Here is a 22498-nt window from a genome sequence, read left to right on the forward strand (position 1 = left end):
GGAACTGAGAAAATGATCACGTAAGTTAAGCTGACATGAACAACTAGATCTGACACCATGTCCTGAGAACCAATGTGCCCAGGGCTCAGAAAATCATAAGGAACACAATATTTAGAAATGAATACACTACATAAAGACCTTAGAGACTGTTAGCAAGGCTGGTTCAGATATATTTTCAGGCAATTTTATACATAGATATAAGAAGGTAACAGAAGCATGCATTGCTCTATATTTCTAGTACTTGTGGAGGTCACGAGAAAGAAAAAGATAATTGGGAAGTATATTAAAAAATTAAAAGAATTGGCCTTTCAAAAGAATCTGTTGAGTTCCTGCTGTGGCGCAATGGGTTAATGATCCAGTGTTTTCTCTGTGACTGTGCCAGTTTGATCCTTGCCCCAGTGCAGTGGGTTAGGGATCCCACCTTGGCACAGCTGCAGCATAGGTCGCAGCTGCTGCTTGGATGCTATCCCTGGCCTGGGAACTTCTATGCGCTGTGGGTGTGGCCAAAAAAGAAAAAAAAAATCTGTTGAAATGTCTTTTTCCAATTATTAAAACACTATTTCCGCCTTCCTATTATGAAAGTAATAATAAACCAATGCTAGTTATATCTTACTTGATTGTATTTCCTCTGTGGTCTCCAAAATTATTTCTACCATGTAAAAGTGAAGAACTGGTGACGTAGTATCCTATGAAGTCGATTTGCCTTTGATCCTTAATTGTCTTTAATGGACTACTAAGGGCATCATTTATTATTCTCAAAGCAAACTCTCCATATGATTTTATCATCTTGAAGAGTGGATAGATATCAAGTTTGTAGCATCCCTCCTCAATTTTTAGACTCTGATCAAAGACTGAAAACTAAATTGATTACAATAAATACCATTAAACTTTCTAAATTACACTAAACTCTGCAAAGTAAACTGTCCAGAGCAACTGGGAGTCTCCTACATTTCTAGGGAAAATGCAAAATAGTACAGCCATTATAAAAAACATTTTGACAGTTTCTTAAAAAGTTAAACATGCAATTACCATAACACTAAGCCCTCCTGCTCCTAGACATTTTCCCAAGAGAAAAGAAAACGTGTGGTCATACAAAATACCTGTGTACAAACATTTGTAACAGCTTTATTTGTAATCACCAAAAGCTGGAAACAATCAAGATAACCTTCAACTAGCAAATGGAGAAACAAACTGCAATGCATGTACACAGTGGAGTCCTTCTGGTGATAAGAGCAAACTATTGATTCAGATAATGAATGCACCATGAATCTGAAATGTACACGCTAAGTGGAAGGAATCAGACACAAAGGTTTGTATGCAAAACTATGGGGTGGGCAAGAGGAGGATGTATCGGTGGCTTCCGAGGACTGGAGGGGAGAGAGGCAATTACTAAAAAGGGACAGCAGAAGAGCATCTCCTGGGTTGGTTGAAGTCTCCTGTATCACAGTTGTGGTAGTAGGTACACAGTTCTATGCACTTGTTAAAACCAGCAGAAACATATACCACAAAGAGCAAATTTTACTCTATGTAACATTTTAAAAAAAATCAATCAGGATGTGGGACAATCCAAAACAGAATACACATTATACCAAATGAACTAACGTTGCTACAAATAAATAACAATAATACACTGAAGGCAAACATGGGGGGAAAAGAATCCATGCAACTTTGCAAAATATTTTGATTGGGTAATGTCAGTCTAAAGGCACAAGCTACTGTTAACAAATTCTCTATTCACGTCCAAAATAGTTTCTCACAGGAGTAGGAGTTAGCAATTCTAAGACTTTGGATTGGGGGGGGGGGGGCATTAGTGTTCAACAATGAAATAAATTTGCTATAAAGAGTCTAGAATTTTAGAATTATAGAGCCAGGATTCTTGCTGTTGGAGAAAGAAGTGAAATATAAGAAAAGAAAAAAAAAAGGTGAAATCAATTCTTTATGTTAGATTTGAATTGGAGGTATCAAATTAACTCACTATTTTAAACAGATAAATGTATAGGTAGATATATAGATAGACACACAGTTGTACGCATATAGGCATGTAAAAAATGTGGATGTGAATGGGTTAATAAATGCAGAAATATTCCCAAAGCTTTGTAAACAAAGCAAGGCTAGAAGCAGTGGCACCTCAATAGCAATGAGCCATCATGCTGCCAAATCTTGGCTTCTAAGTCCCACTTGCCAGTAACAGGAGACTTGAAGAAGTGGTATGTTCCAGATCTGGTGCAGGACGAATTGACAGATGAGGCTGGAGCCTCTTGTGGTGGCAAGAAGTAAGAACATGCTCGAAAAAAAACCCCAAACCCCCAAACAAAACATAGAGGGCAAATCATGGGAGCCCAACTGAAAGAGCTCCCAGTGTCCCAGACTGAACATTTGGGGCTACAAAAAAAGTAGGAGTAATAGATTACAACCCATAAATAAAATATCTAGAATTCCATACTGAAATAAATAGCCAAATAAATAAATCAATGGAGGATAAGATACAACTCTTCGTTATGTAAGATTCCACCTAATCAAGGCAGGAGGAGTAGAGAAAGAAAAAACTACCGGCAGAATGCAGAATAATAACTCTTTTGGTCAGAGCCACTGATGGAGTCAAAATTAGTGAATGGAAGTTTGAGGAGAGACAGGATAGTTGCAGAGCACTAAATCGTTCATGTTTTCCAATGGGAAAAACTGTATTTTCAGCGGAGAAACTCAGCCAAAGACACCCTTAATGAGATGATCAGGGTTAACTTCAGCACGAATAAGACCTATCAACGTCATGTACATCCTAATATGATGCACTGAGCGGAGCACACCGTTTCTGTGATATCCTTGTTAAAAATAAATACGCAGCCTCAATAGAATAATTAAGTGACATAGTATTTGTCAAGTGCTTAGGATAGTATCTGGCACCTAGTAACCTTGATAAAAGATTTTAAATGGAATAAAAGTGAAAGCAAAAAGAGTCTTAGAAACTGAAAATGAGTTTTGGGTGGATAGCACATACACAGGCATGGTTTTTAAAACACTTTACCGAGCAATGTACAAACAAGCACAAATTAGCTTTGGTGTAAAGAATAAGTGCTTGAAATGCCGAGCGAGGGAGTGATCCCAGTCAAGTGGCTTTAATCAGGGAATGCTAAAGATAAATCATTTTTTTCATAAATATTGTGTATATGATAAATCTGTCCTCGAGGGCACTTCATCATTTTTAATAAAGACAAATTATATTTCATTTGCGAATAGTTAGTACATTTCAGTATCAATAGCAAGCACAAGCAACTGCTTCACTTGACAGTGTATTTGAACCAGCAGCTTTTGTAGTTCTGTAACTCTGGCAGTTGTACACACCCACCAGAGTTCCAATTATCGCTTCTTTTGGTGACTTAACCTCAATTCCTGATCTCTCTCCCAGCCCATAATGCAGTATTTCTATGAAGATATCCTGCCAGTGCCTCAGCTATGCAGATTTAAAATTAAGATCCCCCTTATTTTTCTTAAAATCAATCCTTCTTTCGACCCCAGTTGTGTTTTTGGTTTTTTTCAATTACATAGATGTGTAACATCACAGTTATTTTGGAAGGTTTTTCCACTGAATTCAATTGAGAAATGATTCTTATTAGTCCTGCATTTATTAGTTGATAAAAAATAAAATATATGGAACACAGACTAATGCCAGGCATTTGGCTGAATGCTTGGGAATCAGTCGGGAACAGGACGAGGTCTCTGGATACCAGGAAATGTGGTGTAGACAGATGCTTACTGCACATTTCATCTCTTTCTCACCTTCACCATCTCACCTGCTGTCAGGCAGGGCCCATGCAGTCTCCTTCCAAAAAAGCCCTCCTCAAATGATAGAAATTAACATCCTCCTGAAGAAAGACATGTCTCTTCATCTGTGACATGGGGTCTGCGGTAATGGCATGTGTATGGTGTATGGCCGTAATGGGGTGCGTATAATTTCTGAAGAATTATTTATAGACAAGGAGACTTTGGAAGAAAACAAGCCTGAGATGTGGAGACTGCGAATCTCAAGAGCAATGGGGTGTGGGCTCGAGCTTCTTATGGCCCCTTCTCGTGGGCCAGATTATAGACATCTTTGCTTTCTTCTTCTGCTTATTTAGTGAGACCTGCGCAACAAGTCTGTCTGTCTGTCTCTCTCGCTTTTGCTCTCTCCTCTCTCTTCCCCTCTGTCTCTTTCTCCCCCCACCCCTGACACGAGCTTTCTTTCCTGAGGACCAGCTTTCTCAGAGATTGTAATGCTCACCCCCACCAGAAGAAACATACTTTTTCTAACTGCTCAACATTTTACTATTTACAAGGCAACTGGTCTCCAGGGGAGAGTGATATTATGCACTGAAGTGTTAGTTCTTTCCTCTCCTCCTCTCTGCCCCTGAAACTTTTATAATTGGGCCACTTGGGTGCCCAGAAGAGGGATGATGCCCTGTACTGAGCCGTATTTCTCTTAATGGAAACCACTGGCTGCACATTTGGGGCCCTATGACAGGATTTACTCACACCCTCCGCCAAAGGCTGGTCTTATTCCAAATGTCTGCTCGGAGGAGGAAAGAGAAGTGTCTCATTTTTCAGTTATAAGAAGAAAGAGGCCACTGTGGTAAGAATTCATTTGCAGTTAGGGTATAGGAAGCCACAGGCAGCTTTGACAGATGGCTGATGTTTTTCCTGTTAAGTAAATGTGAGGTCTTAGGCTAAACATATTCTGAGAGACGCTGAGTGTGGAAGAGAGCATTCGGTGGTCATTCAGGTGAGTGGGATATAGAGAGGGAGCTGGTAGGGTTAGAGCACATTCTTTTTTTTTCTTTTCTTTTTCTTTTTAATGGCTGCACCTGTAGCATATGGCTAGGGGTCGAATTGGAGCTGCAGCTGCTGGCCTGTACCACAGCCACAGCAGCACCAGATCTGAGGTGCATCTGTAACCTATGCCACAACTTCTGGCAACAATGGATCTTTAACCCACTGAGCGAGGCCAGGGATCAAACCCACATCCTCGTGGATACTATGTCAGGTTCTTAACCCACTGAGCCACAGTGGGAACTCCACAGAGCAACTTCTTATAAATGGTCCCAGCGTGGCCCAGTTGTAGGTTGAGACTATACATTTCTCATGACAGTGGTCTCCATGGCTGCAGCCTGGTGAAGAGTGGAAAAATACAGATGGACAAACTGGTCTCAGAAGAAGAGTTTGCAGGGAAGTGGGTTAGAGAGCCCAAAGGAGCAGGGGGATGAAACTGCAGCTCATGGAGCGACTGAGATGCTGGACACAGAGGGCCTGGCTCAGCAGGAGGGATGTGAATGTCGCCTGTGTTTCATCAACCCTGTGTAGTCCCCTGGGAGCAGCTAAATCCTGTTGGCAGTCCTTCCTGGAGACTGCACCACGCTGACTTGCAGTCCGTCACCTCTTGAACATATGTGTTAATGATGACAGGCTGTGGCTCCGCGTCCTATTTCAACTTTCTAATGAGGAATCCCCCTGCGCAGGAACATTTAATGTCTCTCTTTGCCTTTTCAGTATGCTCCCTTTCCCTTATTTGCCATCAAAACTCTCGCATGGATTGTATTGCTTAGTAGATGCTTCCAGCTAAAGTCTGATCAGCTCTATTAAACATGTCACTGTAAGTAAGATAAGGGAGTTGATTTTGAATCCTCAGAGGGAATAAACCAGTTGATGTTGCCCTCACGCTCAGGGACCGTGGGGGAGATCCATAGACAGGGGAGACGGACCTTAGGGGTGGAACAGGATGTTAGAACTGTGGCCCTACATGGGTTTGTGGTTAGTGTGAATCCGTTTCCCATGGTGAGTACCTGAGACCGAACCTGACTTGCCAGCCCCTCCCCTCATGCTCAGGTGGAAAACCGGGGGCCTAGGTAACTGTCTGTGTCCCAGAAGCTTCTTAGAAATGTTTCAATTATGAGGCCACACCCATCCTACAGATAAAGCATATGTTCTTTATATTTTTCTTCAGGGTTGAAAATGTTGCCTTGGGGATTGTTGTCATTTATTTCTGTTCCACATACGTAATTAATCAGGATTTCTTTCTTTATTATGATTTTTAATAAGTAACAGTGTTAAAGAGCACTTAATTTAGATGAACTGTGCTAGTGGGCAAAGGGAATTGAAATATCCTAGGAATTATTGAAATGCGCCTATGGAAGCCATAATTCATTAAGTTACTCTGCCCTCTGGAAAATCTTTATAATCTCTGCATCCACTCCCTTTGGAATTTTACCTACTTTTCAAGGCCCAGCTTTAAAGTGACTTTTCTGCATAAATTTTCCCCATCTAAATATGTTCCCTTCCTTCTTTCTACTCAGGTGACACTTTGTGCTTTGTGAAGCTAATATGTTTTAGGTTATAAAATATTTATTTTTCTAGATACCTTATCTCTCCAATTGAAATATCATTAAGTAGCTTACCACGACACTTGGAATCATTTAAATAAAATTAATGCCAGTTATTATTTTATTTCTAATAAAAGTATTATTTTCCTCATCTGTAAAAGAAGAATGGTATTTTTCTATCCTAATCATTTCTACAAACCTGTCTGTAGACATCATTTTTTTTTTTTTTTTGTCTTTTTTTGCTACTTCTTTGGGCAGCTCCCACGGCATATGGAGGTTCCCAGGCTAGGGGTCCAATTGGAGCTGTAGCCACTGGCCTACGCCAGAGCCACAGCAACGCGGGATCCGAGCCCAGTCTGCAACCTGCACCACAGCTCACGGCAACGCCGGATCCTTAACCCACTGAGCAAGGGCAGGGACCGAACCCGCAACCTCATGGTTCCTAGTCGGATTCGTTAACCACCGCGCCATGACGGGAACTCCCATAGACATCATTTTGAAGACAATGATTGTTAACCATTATTTACCTTGAAACTTTAGAGTAAAACAGTCATGGGCTGTATTCCTGGAACCAAAACTTATTAGCTTTGTGAGTTTAGGCAAGTTGCTTAATTTCTCTGAGTTTTATTTTCCTTATCTGTAAGAGAAGAATGGTATTTCTGTCTTAAAAATTGTATATACATTTATATATTTACATAATTTATCATTGCTGTAAGAAATGAAGGATGGTTGATAATGTGAAATAACATATAAAATGCCTACAAGTGAGGTATTCATATAATTTCTAGGAATCTGTGGGGCACAGTTTAAAATATTTTTATCATACATATTGGAAAACCCCTGACCTTCAAAATAATACCTAATTGCACTTGACTATAAGCAGGTAGGGCTTAAGCCAAAATAAAGTGTAAACTCCTGGAGATTTGTTTCCTTTCCTTTTGTGGAAAGAGCAGTCTTAGTCATCACCAAATATACAATGGAGCACAGTCAAACAGTGACTCAAGCATGAACACGTACATAACAGGGCTCAATGGTCTAAGCAGACAAGAGTATAATGACTCTGAGAGAAGTATCAATCAGGAGAGAAATGTCAACATGAAAGCCATTATCCAAAAAACTCCACTCTTATTAAAAGTTCACTAACATAACAAATAGATGCTTTTAGGCAAGTGTCAGGGCAAAGCAGACGTAGAGATCCATCCAGATGCTTCTCAGCACCAAAGAGAATGAAAAAACAGTTACACAAATAATGCTAATTCATAAGGGGCAGTGTATCTTTCACCGTGCTCATTTTAACCTCTTCGATCATCTCTTGCAGAAGGGAAAGTATGTCAAGATACAGGGTCTGTAGCCTCTAGTCAAACACCTTCGGTATGACTGACGAGCAACGCTTTGACATCCTTTGAATATCCGATTCATCTAAACTCGTTTGCAGTGGAAAAAAAAATGCTGTTTTACTTAGAGTGATGAAAACATCTGCTACTGGTGGCTAGTAAGATAGATTTCAGCCAGGTCAGCCTACTTCAGAGGGCAGCAGGCCACAGCTGATACTGATGGAGGTGGACGGCCCCAGCAAGACGACCTCTATAATTCTCAGGGCAAAAATATCCAATCTCCTGGGATAAACCATAATGGAAAGGAATGTTTTAAGAAAGAATGTATATATGTTTATAACTAAGTTACTTCAGTATACAACAGAAATTAGCACAGCATTGTAAATCAACTGTACTTTAAAAATATAAAAAAATTTATTTTTTGATGGCTTAGGAATTCCTCTGACCTGAAAGACAAAATGAGTAGTAACTTTACAAAAGATGGCAAAAGCTAATGTTACTACAATTCCAAAATTATTGCAAAATCAAGCTATCTTTGGGAAATTAAATAACTCTATAAAATATTTTTAAGTCAATACAAACCAGTATAGTTAGAAACATGTAGGGATTTTGTTAAGCTAAATAATATATTCATCCTTAAATGTCCTTATATTTATGAAGTCTTGGTATGGAAGACATAGGAATAGAGAAAAAGCACAGGACTTTAACCTGGATAGAACTTGCTCCTGGACCTGCCACTTTCTAGCCGTTAACTTCAGAACATATCTTAATAAAGATATGTTTCTGGTTCCTCTTTTATAAAATGGGTGCAAGATTACTTATCTGCTATAACTTTTGAGAAAGAGAGATTCCTTGAAGTGGTTATTACAGTGCCTAATATGTAAAAAATGGTAGATTTTCATTAATTTTACTATGATGGTGATTGAAAAAAAGTCCTTGACTTGAAAAATCCACTGTAAGTTCACATGAACTTTCTGGCTCTTGATACTAAAATTAAGTATCACCTTAATAATGCTCTGAGAATCAGTGTCAGACGCGTGATTTCTGAATGGACTAGACAGTATTTCCATTTGGAATGAGGAGATGTATGTTCCTGCCTGCCTTTAGTTTTATGAACCTTAGTGATTTGATATCATTTTTGCATGAGCGAAAAGTCTTCCTCTCTCCTCCGAGAAAACATCAACAGTCTAAGCATTCAGTTGTAGTTAGAGAAGATGGTTATACGATCAGAAATTAGGGGTGGCTTTAAGAGATTACTGGCACTTCTACATAGTTACTGATAGAACTATTTATTTAAAATAAAGTATTCCAAGGTCAACATCATTTTTGGTAAGCGTACTTCAGTTTATAGTTAAAATCTCTACAGAATAACTCCCCTATTCAATTGCCTGGGAAGACGTTTTGTGGGCTGTTTATTGCAAAGGATTAAACCCGAACGGTACATTGTTGGAAGTTACATGTTCTCCAAGTGTGCCATTCAAAGTGGGAATTCAGTAGCACTTTCACATTTTTCAAGTTAATGTTACTGCAACCTTGCCTTCAGGGCGGAAAAAAAAGAAAAAAAAAAAAAAAAAAAGAGGCTTTCATTGCCCATTCAGTGTGAACCTAAAATTTCTATCTGAGAAAATCTTGACCCTGCTCACCCCCACACTGCCTTAGCAGCACCTTCAAGGTAAGATGAGTTGTTCAGGCTTGTTTTTGACCCTAACTTGGTTGTTTGTAAAGTCAGGCATATATCCTCTTAATTGACAGCAAAGACTTTATTCCAGCTACCTTATAATATTTTTCAGTAATATTCATGGAAGGCCATTTTTTTTGATAACTGTACATTTTATCATTTGTTGAAATCAGACTACTGTAAACATGCTATATGTATTCTTTACTGAACAGAAGTCCAGCTTTATGATATCAGGCAGGATACACCTGTCACCCCACATGTCTTTTGAAGATGTTAATTATAGCAAATAATACTCATTTTTGGATTGCATCTCACATCTCAGTTTTAGATATAAATTTTAATTCCTCTAAACAACCTACCTGTATTTGTTTGTTGGCCAAACTAAATTATGTAACTGGTGATACTTGCTTCTTTGTTTTAATTCTTAAACTCTCAGAGAAAATTTTGTGACCTGTAAGACTTCATGACATATTTCTGCATACTTACCTCCAGTTTCACCTTATTTTTTCTTACTCTGCAAATCTTTTTATGTCCTTGTACCATATGAGTTTTGGTAAGCAGTGTATCACGGCAGCTATGGAATGTATGGCTCAATGATCTAAGAGAAAAGAGAATCCACTGAGAGTACATGGTTTATTGACATCCTATGGATCTCCCACCATTTATGTGGAGACTGTGCTTTCTTTCCTGGACAAGCTTCTCAGAAAAAATGAATAAGCATAGTGGAGGCACTAGTGCTGGCTCATTCCTGCTGGAGGAAGTACACCACCAGAGTACAAATTTTGCTCAGAACCTCTGGTCTCATTCCTGGCACAAGCTTGTTTCAAGGTGGGCCTCAATGTGAAACCCTTCCTGCTCCATCTTCCTCTCCTCCGTGCCTCACACCCCCTCCCCTTTGCCTTCACACGAGTAACCCCCAATACATCCTCTGCCCATCTCATGTTCTTCTTGGTGTCTGCTTGGACGATCTGAATTAATACAAGTGATACCAAGAGTGAGCAAATTAGGAAGTAAGAGGGTGCTTGAGAATTAGCTCGCAGGCTGCCCATGTAGCAAAGAGAATACCATCTCAAGCATTTTTGTTTGTTTGTTTGTTTTTTTGTTTTTGTCTTTTGTCTTTTTAGGGCCACACCTATGGCATATGGAGGTTCTCAGGCTAGGGGTCTAATCGGAGCTACGGCTGCCGGCCTATGCCACAGCCACAGCAACGTGGGATCCGAGCTGCGTCTGTGACCTACACCACAGCTCAGGGCAATGTCGGATCCTTAACCCACTGAGTGAGGCCAGGGATCAAACCTGCAAACTCATGGTTCCTAGTCGGATTCATTTCCACTGTGTCACGACGGCAACTCCTCAAGGGTTATGTTGAGCAGAGATGGTCCTTGAAATAAGATGAAGGTCTGACTGCTAAATATTTCATGAGTGATAATCAGGAAAGCAAGCTAAATGCCCTTGAAGGTGGAATGACTCAGGTTGGATGAGTCCGGCCTTTAAAAGACATGGGGAAGCAATGCCCATAAGAATGGCAAAATTGGGAGAACTTGCAAAATGACATTGACATTGCAGAGGAACAATGAGAAACTAAAGGTTATGAACAAATAGTTATAGGCTGACATGAAAGTCAAAGGGGGCTTTTAACAGTTTAGAGAGAGGCTTTTATATCCTCCAGTTGAAGAGCAGAATAGGTGAAAAACAGAATATTAGAGAAAAAAAGGGGACAGCCTTTCAGAGACCTTCAGCAAGGCAAGTCAGTTTCGTTAAAGTCAAGGTTCTGGTTGGAAAAAACCTGAAACCCTGAAAATGGAATGAGGTCTTCTGGACGGATGCTTGGCTGGTTCACATTCGTCAGTCTTCATCACTCATCACCCTTGGACCAGAGCACTAGATACATGAAGGAAGTGGCCATGACAGCAGAGATGGAGGCTATTCATGAGCCCATCAGCATGGATCCCTACTTACCAAGACCAATCTAATGCCCTTGAACTTCTGAACAGCCAAGCACATATATCAAAACTGAGCCCTCAGCATAGCATAATTTCATGAGGAAATCAACCAGTCACTTAAGAGTCAGGTTGATTCTAGTGGGCCCCTTGTTTCCTGGTCCAACAAGTGATTCATCCTCACAGAGATAGAGATCTATCTCTTCTGGGTGTGGATTTGCCTTTCTTGCCAGCAGAGCCTCAGCCAGTCTCACTGTGCAGAGATATAAGGAATGACTGATCCACAGGATGGAATGCGCATTACATATCATGGGAACAGGGTAACCACGTACCACTGAAGGATGTGATAGTGGACCCAGTGGGCCTCACTGGTCATATTGTATAAGCTGTGACCCAAGCTTTTTAAATCCTTTTACACTTTCCTCCTGAGTGAGGGTGAGCAACCTTCCTCCGCTGCATAGAAAGAAAAGCAGAAGGAGGCTGGCTGGTGACGTGCACTGAATTCTTCGCCATGGTTGTACTAAAATCAGGTGAGCCAGAGGGAAGTGTCCTTATGTACACAGCAAAGAAAACCAGAAAGGGGGTGTTCATCTGCAGGCCTAAGAGTTGTATGAGGATGAATCATCATTAGTCACAAAGGTGGGCAATCCTTCATCAAACTCCTGAAGAAAAGGAAACTCTCCAGGGTTGAGAAGGTTCACATGCCTCCCTAACATTTACTGATACATTGCGTATTTTGCACCTAACTGTATTACTCACCTCGTCAGGCTAAAGGGCTATGTTACTTAATTTAAATCTAAGGTTATGTGAAAACAATGAAAGATTCATCAAGCACTCAATGGATTCTTAGTGTTCTTAAACACAGTGCTTGTAATCACTTGAGATTTGCCATAAGCTGATAAATAATATCAATAATGTAATGATGGTGCTATTAATAGCACTTCCATCACATTTCATTTTCACATTTCTATTTCTTCCGAGCTATTCAGGAATTTGGTGATAGCACTCCTCGTGAGGGACTGGTACTGGCATTATGTTGATGAAAATATATGATGAAGAAGTAGTACTCTCGGGGTATACTTTGATTTAATATGGAATAAATAAAATACTCTCATCCTAAGTACCTATTTCTTCATTTATATCATTAATAATAAAAAAAGAAGTGTAGGCATCTATTATAGGATATAAGAAAATGATTACATATAGTCTGACAAATAGTAAGGAAAGAGAGTTAGTAAAACACATTGAACACTTGCTATATGCCAGGTTGCACTTGGTGTTTTCACATGTTATCACATTAAATTTTTACAACCATCTGTGAAGACAGCATTTTTATCTTCAGTCTACATTTTATTTTATTAACTATATTCAACCTGTTTATCTTATAGTTGATACCTTATTTCTCTTATAGTTGGGAGTTTGTACTCTCTAGTCTAAATTTTAGACACATGTACAAAGGAAGACGGAGAGAGAGAGAACACTGAAGAAAATTTCTTGCTGATAGCATGATAGTAGGATTGTCTTTAACTTAAATTTGAATTTATTATTGTTTGACTTTAAATGACATATTCTCTCAACTGCAATCGTGTTAACTAAACTATCTTTCAATATGACACAAGTGAATCTGGGCATGTTTTGAATTTATGTTACATTTTAAAAGATAACTTCACTGGATATAGGATTCTTGATTGACAAATTGTTTTTCCGTCAAGTTCTTTGAATATTTTATTCACGTGTTTTTGTCTTTTTTGTTTCTGATGAGAATGTATTGTCTTACTTTAGCTTTGCTCTTTGTCTTTGTCATTTATCAGTATGATTACAAGGTGCCTAAGTGTGGTTCTCTCTCTCTTTTTTTTTTTGGCCACACCCATGGAAGGTAGCAGTTCCTCGACCAGGGATCAAACTCACACCATAGCAGGACCCAAGCCTTCCTTCTCTTTGTGTTTATACTTTTTGTTTGTTTCTTTTTTTTTTTCTTCTTCTTCCTTTTTTTCTTTGTAGGGCCACACCCATGGCATATGGAGGTTTCTAGGCTAGGGGTCCAATTAGAGCTGCAGCTGCCAGCCCATGCCACAGCCACAGCCACTCAGGATCTGAGCCGCATCTTTGACCTATACTGCAGCTATGGCAATGCTGGATCTTTAACCCACTGAGTGAGGCCAGGGATTGAACCCACATCCTCACAGATACTAGTTGAGCCACAGTGGGAACTCCGAGTTTATACTTCTTGGAGTTCTGTGAGCATCTCAGATCTGCCAATTAATGTTTTCCACAAAATTCGAGAACATTACAGTTAATCTTTCTTAAAATATTTTTCATTCATTTTAATTTTCCCTTTCATTCTGGAACTCCTATTACATATATTTTGGAAAGCTTGACATTGTCACATTAGTTTGTGAGATTCTGTTCACTTTTCTTTAATACTGTTTCCTTCTATCCTTTGGATTGGATAATTGCTATCGATTTATCTTAAAGTTCACCAATTTCTTCTGCCCTCTAAAAATCTCTTGTTAAACTACTCTGCAGCAATTTTGATTCCAGTGACTTAATTACTCACCTCTAACATTTCAAATGTTTTATATTTACCATTGGGAATGCTGATTCTCAATTTGCTAAATCACTTTGAGACTATTTTTATTTAAATATTTGAAAATATATCCTTTATGTCTTTAACATTGTTATATTAGCTGTTTTTAAATATTTTTATTTTCTAAATGTGGATCTGGCCTGAAAGTCAATTTCTGTTTGACTAATTTTTAGCAGAGTATGAGTCATGCTTTTATTTGTTTGCATGTTCAGTAATTTCTGGTTGAAAACTGGAAATTTCAGATAATATAGCAACTCTGAATTCTTTTTTTTTTTCTTTTCCCTCTGAAGTTGTTGGGTTGATATGTTTTCATAACGTGGACCTAAGTTATAAATTCTGTATTCTTCACCATATGCAGTTGTTGATATTTCTTTTGAGTTTGAGTTTTTACTTTTATCCTGTATATCTTGTGTCTGAATTTCAGTGGACACCCAATGATTTAGGCAGAAAATTTGCTCAGATACCTTGATCCTTAAAGACTTTCAAACTCTGTCAGACAAACCATGTATGGAATGAATCAATCTGAGGTTGAAGCCAGTTCTTAAGTGTTCCTTGCTGGTGTCCCTTGCATCTTCCTGGCACATGCCTAATTCAGCCTTTCTACGATTTTCCCGTTACATTTCAGGCTGTTCCACTGCCCATCTGAACCAGGACCACAACCTTGGTTATAACCCCTTTAATTGAAACAGCATTGAGTGTGAAATAGAGCACTTTTAAGAAGTAAGCCAGAACAGTGAGCAGAAACTAAAACTGTAATGGTCAAAGTGGATGAAGGGTCACCCACTTAGAGGTGGTATTTTATTTTATTTTATTTTTTGTCTTTTTGCCTTTTCTTGAGCTGCTCCCGTGACATATGGAGGTTCCTAGGCTAGGGGGTCTAATCAGAGCTGTAGCCACTGGCCTATGCCAGAGCCTCAGCAATGAGGAATCCGAGCTGCGTCTGCGACCCACACCACAGCTCACGGCAACGCTAGATCCTTAACCCACTGAGCAAGGCCAGGGATCGAACCTGCAACCTCATGCAATTCCTAGTCAGATTCATTAACCACTGCTCCACGATGGGAACTCCTAGAAGTGGTATTTTATTGTAGAGGAGCAAGGCCAAGAGCTCAGGGCTTCCTTCACATTTATACATCAACTCAAGAACTGTGAGACTCTTGGTACAAAACTGCCTTGGTACAAAATCAATTGAATTTCTGCAGCACTTTTCATTTTTGAACTCTCTTGTCTTAGATCTTTCTACTTTTGGCTTTAATAATTGCATTGTTAGCCAGGATATTTATGCTATCTTTGACTTAAACTAATTTCAATAAGTAAAAAGTGCACTTGTTTGAAGTATGTATCAGTGGAGGAATGACTGTGTAATCAATAATCTCATACATGATGCAAATTTTATCTTGATATTTTTGGTTCCTTAGCAATTAAATTTCAGTTTAAAAAATTACCTTATAGCCCAAGGTGTGTAGTTTATTTTGAGAAATGCATGTAATTATTCCTTCAGAACGTCTTCTGATAGGAAGCTGTGTCTGGAATGATCTCTTATAGACAATGTTATCTCTGTAACTTCAACAGCAGTCACAATATAATTCCCCTCAGAGGTCTCACAACTTTGAGTTATTGCAGACATTAATTCACAGATTTAGGATGGAGGCAAAAGAGTAATGACAAGGCTCCACTTTATAGAAATATCCTCATTCCATGTTTGCCTTCTAAATTTTCTTGTTAAGTGAAATTCCTTTGCCCATAAAAGGAAGGAAAGTAGCCTTAAAAAATAGCTTAAAAAAAGGAAAAAAGCCTTCCTTTAGCTACTGTTCTATCCCCCCCTTTCTCTATCAAATAGAGAAAGAAATTATTGTGGCCTGTCAATCTAGTAATTGTTTCTCTTACTGTGACGTTTTCTTTATGGGCCATATTACACAGCATGATGTTTAGGAGGAGAATTTATCTGAGGTCTGAAAACAAGCTTGGGGAAATTTCAGACCACTCTCTCTGTTATATAAATAAATAATCATACTTTTAAAAAAACACTTCAACTGTGACATTATTTTTATTTGTCAAAAATTTCTTCTTTTTCTTGTTTAATGAGCATATGAATAAAATAAACTTTGCCCTCTGGTTATGCCTATAGAAATAAAAGTTAAATTAAGCTATCCCAAAGTGCTATCACTTGGTATTTGTGACTATTTTAACAGCTGATATATGTCATTGTTCACTCAGTTTAATTACTCTCTACACAGTTATTAGTACAGTGGAAAATTCTATCATCTTAAAGATACCTTAACAACATAAAAAATGTTATATGTGAAGTTGTTTAAAGCAGAACATACAGCAACTTAATAAATGTAGTCTATTTTACTTTTAAAACAACTCCAAATGGAAATCAGTTGCCAAAAGTATCTCTGGGGAGTTCCTGCTGTGGCTCATTGGATTAAGAAACTGACATAGTGTCTGTGAAGATGTGGGTTCAATCCCTGTCCTCACTCAGGACAGCTTTGGGTTTAGATCCAGCTTTGCCTCAAGCTACAGTACAAGTCACAGATACAGCTTGGATCCTATGTCTCTATGGCTGTCGTGTAGGCCAGCAGTTACAGGTCCAATTTGACCCCATTCTGGGAACTTCCATATGTCACACGTGTGGCAGTAAAAAGAAAAGAAAAGAAAAAAGTATCACAGGGGAAAAACAATGCCCAGCTCATGTGTTGTTAGGAGTCCAGTCCTGATCTACCTTTCATATGCACATCTTCCACATTACAATGTTACAGATTTAATAGAAGAATAACTTATTAAAATTAGTCATTTGTTTCAATGTCCTGCTATAATTAAATAATTATGTATCTCATATTGTATGATGATATACTTAAAATTTGAAATTACAAGAGTAACGAGTGCCATGGAATTATATAATGGTGTATCAAAAGAAATAAAAAAGTAAGTAGAAGTTTAAAAAACTTCTCCATAAAAGACACTGTAAGGGAATAAGAAGACAAGTTAAAGATTTTAAGAAAATATTTTCAGAACACATACCTGACGAATGATTTTTATCCAAAATAGACAAAAACTACTTAGAATAAAACAATCAGGAAATGAAAAATATTTAAAAGTAGGAAAAAGGTGTGAACAGATATGCCAACAGAGAAGGCATACAGATGGCAAATAAGCAATTGAAAGAAGGCTCAGAGTTCCTGTTGTGGCTCAGTGGTAATGAACCTGAGTAGTATCCATGAGGACATGGGTTTGATCAATGGCTCCGCTCAGTGGATTAAGGATCCAGTGTGGCCCTGAACTGTGGTGTAGGTTGCAGACACAGCTCGGATCTAGCTTGGTTGTAGCACAGGTCACCAACTGCAACTCCAATTCTACCCTTAGCCTGGGAACTTCCAAATGCCATGGATGCGGCCCTAAAAAAAGAAAGCAAGCAAGCAAGAAAGAAAAAGAAAGAAAGAGGGAGTAAGGGAGGAAGAAAGAAAATAAGGATGCTCAATATGAGCTCATTAATGAATTGCAAAATAGAACAATAAGATATCACAACACATTTATTAGAATGTCTCAAATACCTCACACTGACACTACAGAGTGCTGGGGAATGAGGAGAAACAGAAAATCTTATTCAGCACTGGTGGGAATGCAAAATGACCTAGCTACTTTGAAAGTATTCACCAGTCTTTTACAAAGCTAAACATGGTCTCACTATATGATCTAGCAATTGCATTTCTGGGTATTTTCTCAAATTAATTGATACCTTATGTCCACCTAAGAACCCGCACATGATTGTTTACTGCAGCTTTATTTATAAAACCAAACCTGGAAGCAGCCAGGGTCATCTACAAAAGGTGACTAGGTAAACATACTATGGCACGTCCATACAATGGAATATTATTCAGCAATAAGAAGAAATGAACTATCAAATTGTGAAAAGACATGGGCAAACCTTATATGCAAACTTTTCACGAAGTATTCAGTGTGAAATGTTTCTATATCCATGGTTTTTCATTTATATGACATTGTGAAGTAGACGAAACTATAGAGGCAATAAAATATTTACCAGCTTTGAGGTATGCATGGAGATGGAGTGAACTAGGTGAATAGGTGAATCAAAAGAATTTTTAGGAGGAGTGGAATTATTCTCTATGATGAATGACACTGAAGTTATCTCACCCAGAGAATATTATACACAAAAAGTGAACCTCAGCATATGCAAATTTCTGAAAAATAAAATTTATGAAAGAACACTGATGGGGATAAAAGAATCTAACTTTATTAGAAAGGTATGAAACCACTTTTTTGAAGGGATGAGGGACAAATTTCTGCCCAAGTAAACTAAGAAATGAGTCAAGTAATGGATGGTAAGAGGAACTGTACATGAGCATTGCATTTCAGTTGATAAAGTTTTACATAGGACATGTGTTAACAATTCTAATAGTGCTACATATGTACATGTACTAGAATTGAAGTTATTACGCAGATGGAAGAACCATGTTTTTCACTGTTGGAGTGGGAAGTTCCAGAAAAGTAAAGGGAAAAGTTTAGAATGACCCATGTGAGTTGGAGACATCACTTTGAATTCATGTTTAGCTTAACATAGATGAAGATTTTACCCATGGAACTATTTACAGATGTGTGCATATACATGGCTTAGCATGAACACAAATATTTCCTTCCTTTGTCAGCTAAGAGGGCAAAGCAATAAGATCCCAGTAGCTATAAGCACACCTAGTGCACATATCTTGGTTTCTGACGCTGTTCCCTAGTAAAAGGAACTGGGGCTCCTTGGAGACATGGTGGACTCTAGGGCTGGATAGGAGAGACACAGAATAAGCCTGGAACATCTTGTAGGGCCAGAAAGTAAAGTGCTTATAACAAACAAAATCCGTATGAATGGAGCTCTCCAAGAGGCACAGGAGCCAATTGAGAAGCTTCCTAGTATCAAAGCTGAAACAATTTGAGCAAGAAAATAAGTAAGTAATATTGGACTATAACCCAAAGAATAAAATTAATAACCAGCAGTTCACAAATCTTCCATGCATCAGTGATTTCCTTACAAAGAGGATGGTATACAAAGGAAGAAAGAGAAACCTGATAAACACTATCTTAGTCAAGTGACCATGGTCAGTTTCAACAAAAATAATTTCATGTTTCAAGGGTATATTCAGGTGTTATTTCTTCAAAACTTTTTTATGCCTCATTGACTCTCTAATGTTCTTCTGAAATTAAATTAAAATGATGTTAGATCATTTGATATTGTATTTTATTGTAGGTCACACAGTCTTAGTTTTATTTCTCTTGTGCAGATTAGAAAATATATTGATTTATGTTAAACTTTACTGATCCTTTTTTCTTTTTCAATCTGCTAGTAATGCTGTCACTAATATATATATATATTTATATATACATACCAGATATTAGATTGTATTTTTTATATCAACAATTTCCCCCTTTTTAATATTTTTATCTCTCTACTGAGAAATATGTTTACTTATTTGACTATCTTTACATTTCTGTAGCAGCTGCTTTGACATTTAACTCATTTCCAATATCACTATCATCTTGGGGTCAGTTTCTATAGGTGACTTTATCTCTTAATCTTGAGTCACACTCTTCTTTTTACATCCTTATTTCTGGTTGATATACTAGATCCTGTGGAAGCTATGTGGTAAAAAGTATAGATTTCATTTTCATTTTTCTGAGGAGTGTTTTTTCTCTAACAGACATTTAAATTAGTGGCTGATTGCTTATGGAAGTTTAGATTCACACTCTATTGTGTCAGTATCAGTTTTACTTTCTTCCAAGGACACAGTTCTTACTCCTAAGGCATGGTATGCTGGGGATTTTATCTGAAAGTCCAAGGTGTTTACTGCGCCCCCTAAATAACTTTTTAATAATTGTTGCAGGCAGCAGTTTTAATATCTACTCAGCTCTATCAGCCTTTTGCCTATCACTTCTGTGGGACTACTAGCTTATCTTAACACATATAAAGTTCAGGAAGTAACCAAGGATCTAGGGGAGTTTATTTGCTAATTTGGAGCTTTCTCTAATGGGACTTCTTCCTTTTGAACATTTTCCCCCTCATTTTGCAAATGGGATAGTAGTGGTTCTGGCCTCTGTTTTTGAAAAGCTCAACTGTAAAAAGACTCCAGCCCTTTGTTGGAGATAACCATCTTGAAAAGTCCAAACCAAAAACTGGCCTTGTGGAAAAGGTATAGAACAATGTCATTCTCTTTTCATAAGTCCAAGTTTTCTATTTTGGTATGTTTTTTGTTACTTTTAAGTTCATTGCTTTTTTGGTATTATTTTATTTTCTACAATATTGTACCATTATTGTCTATAGGACATTTATTTTGATACATGGTCTCTGTCATTTTTGCAAACATAACTTATTTTCCAATCTTTGTAGCCTCATTTTTCTATCTTTTTCTCTTTCCCCCCATCTCTTTCTGTTCTCTTCTGTTCAGCTCTGTCTTCTAGTTTTCCTATTATCTCTTCCACTGTGGGTTCAGCTGGTTAATCACTCTATTGTTTACTTCAGTAAAGATATTTTTATTTCTTAAAGTTTTAATTGTATTTTTAAAAATATAATTCTTTTTATATACTCTGGCTTTTAATATATCATACTTTAATTTTATTTCTTTAAACATATTTCATATGCTTATTTTATTGTGTGTATTAATTCTAATAACTAATGGTAGCACATGAGATTTCATGTTATTGTTTTATCTCATTTCTGTTTATCAAATTATTTGTTTCCTCATTTGCATATATAATGAGGAATATAGTTTAATACATACGTCTATATATTTATGTTTAGATAATGCAATTCTGAACTTACATTCTTTGAAATTATGTTTGTACAGGAGGTTCACATTATGTTTTTCTGAGAAATTACTTATTTTTGCCAAGTTCATGGTCCATATATCTGTCACATCCATGGGTCACTGCAAATCCAGACAAAATGAAAATTTTTTTTAAATTTTTGATTTATTTTTTTATTTATTCAAAGAGTAAAATATTTTTCATATTATCTCAAAATGAAATTTTTGTTATGTGGATTTTTAGACCAAGAGTAGTGTAAATTCGAACTACAGTTCATATGTGAATCCAGATATTTTCCTCCTACCTAAATCAAAATCAGTTATCCATTCCTAAAATATTTATATGCAGGGACAGATTTTTTTTTTCCTAGTTCACTCATTAAAATATTGTTTGGTTCTGTGTGTGATACTCTGATTTGCCTCTCATGCTGCATATAGTTCCAGTTTTTCTCACCTCTCATGTGCAGCCACTGATTATTAGTTGCTTCCTTGAAAAAAGCCACCTTCAGTGCTTAGGTTCCTCCATGAATATTTGCATTTTCATAATTTTTAAACTCTAAGGTCTTCCTCAATTTCTTAATAGACTCATATTATGAGCCTATTATTTTTAGTTTTATATATAACTACACATACACACACACACATGCATATTCCATATTGGAAAAACTTCTGCAATAACTCTTCTCAATTTTGCCCCAAAAAGACCTTCTCAAAAATACACCTCTATAAAATCTTGTTTCATGTGTATCATTTTAGGGATACTGTCAGCATAGCAGATGTGTTAATTTATTTTAAAAAATAAATAATATTAAATTAATGTCTTTTCACCAAATGCTTTTTGATGACCTCCTATTTAAAGGCACTATCTGGAGACTGAGGCTAGAGTAGAGATAAGATAAAGACTGAACTTCATAAGGCTTACTGTCGGATAGATAATAGCTGTTAAAAATAATTACACGCAGGAGGATTTGAATATAATTGTGGTAGATCTAACAAAGAGAAGAGACAGGGAAACAAAAGAACTGAAGTGGATCAGGAAGGAAAGTGCCATTTAAGCTGAACTGTGGAGCCTGATTAGAAGTTAGTCAATCAAACAGAGGAAAGGTTATAATTTACACAGAAAAAAAAAAAAAATGTAGGTGAAGATACTGAGTTTGGTAGAAACAAGTTTAAGTTATTAAGTCTGAGACACTGAAATGTGGGAAAAGTGGTAGGAAATGAGAATAAAATGATAGGTAAGAGCCAGGCCATGGATTTGTTGCTACTGCTGACTTTGATTATATTGGACTTTAACCTTCATCTGTGTAATCATTTATTTATTCACTCAGCAAACCATTGATTTAGGAGGGCAGTGTTTACCAGGGCCTTACGAAGTGTCAGGTCTCACGTTAAAAATAAAAACAGAGAATCTGTACTATCAGAGGGATGAGAATTTATTGAGGGAAGACAGACTCTATCTGTGTAAACAGGTAAATACATTTCAATCATAATTCCCCTCTGGTCCTTTCCATTTTGCCTACCAGAATACTAATTCTGGGGAAATGTTTTCACTACAAAATGTCATTGGCTTATTCCATGAATACAAGACTATGTGTAGAGTTCAGTGAGACAACCACAATGTTGGCTTATTTTTAATTTTTTTAGTTTTTTGCTCTTAGGGCCCCACCCACAGCATACAGAAGTTGCCAGGCTAGGGGTCGAATCGGAGATACAGCTGCTGGCCACAGCAACGCAGGATCTAAGCCATGGCACTTCTGGGACCTACACCACAGCTCATGGCAACACCAGATCCTTAACCCACTGAGC

General features: G+C 37.6%; 1 long non-coding RNA gene across 2 annotated transcripts in view; it reads right to left on the reverse strand.

Moving 5' to 3' along the window:
• LOC146399587 (uncharacterized) overlaps positions 1–22498 on the reverse strand; it is a 396905-nt gene that overhangs the window by 235620 nt on the left and 138787 nt on the right. For both annotated transcript variants that reach the window (XR_014818122.1, XR_014818123.1), the window contains 2 exons: positions 9846–9957; positions 6875–6984 (listed from right to left, as the gene is read on the reverse strand). This is a non-coding gene — a long non-coding RNA (uncharacterized LOC146399587). The remainder of the gene's footprint in view (positions 1–6874; positions 6985–9845; positions 9958–22498) is intronic.

This window comes from Sus scrofa, chromosome 10 (genome assembly GCF_054392235.1).
Source record: "Sus scrofa isolate SSC_HxYL_T2T_F1_AM1 chromosome 10, Sscrofa_HxYL_maternal_Yorkshire_Landrace_v2.0, whole genome shotgun sequence".
Classification (NCBI taxonomy): domain Eukaryota; kingdom Metazoa; phylum Chordata; class Mammalia; order Artiodactyla; family Suidae; genus Sus; species Sus scrofa.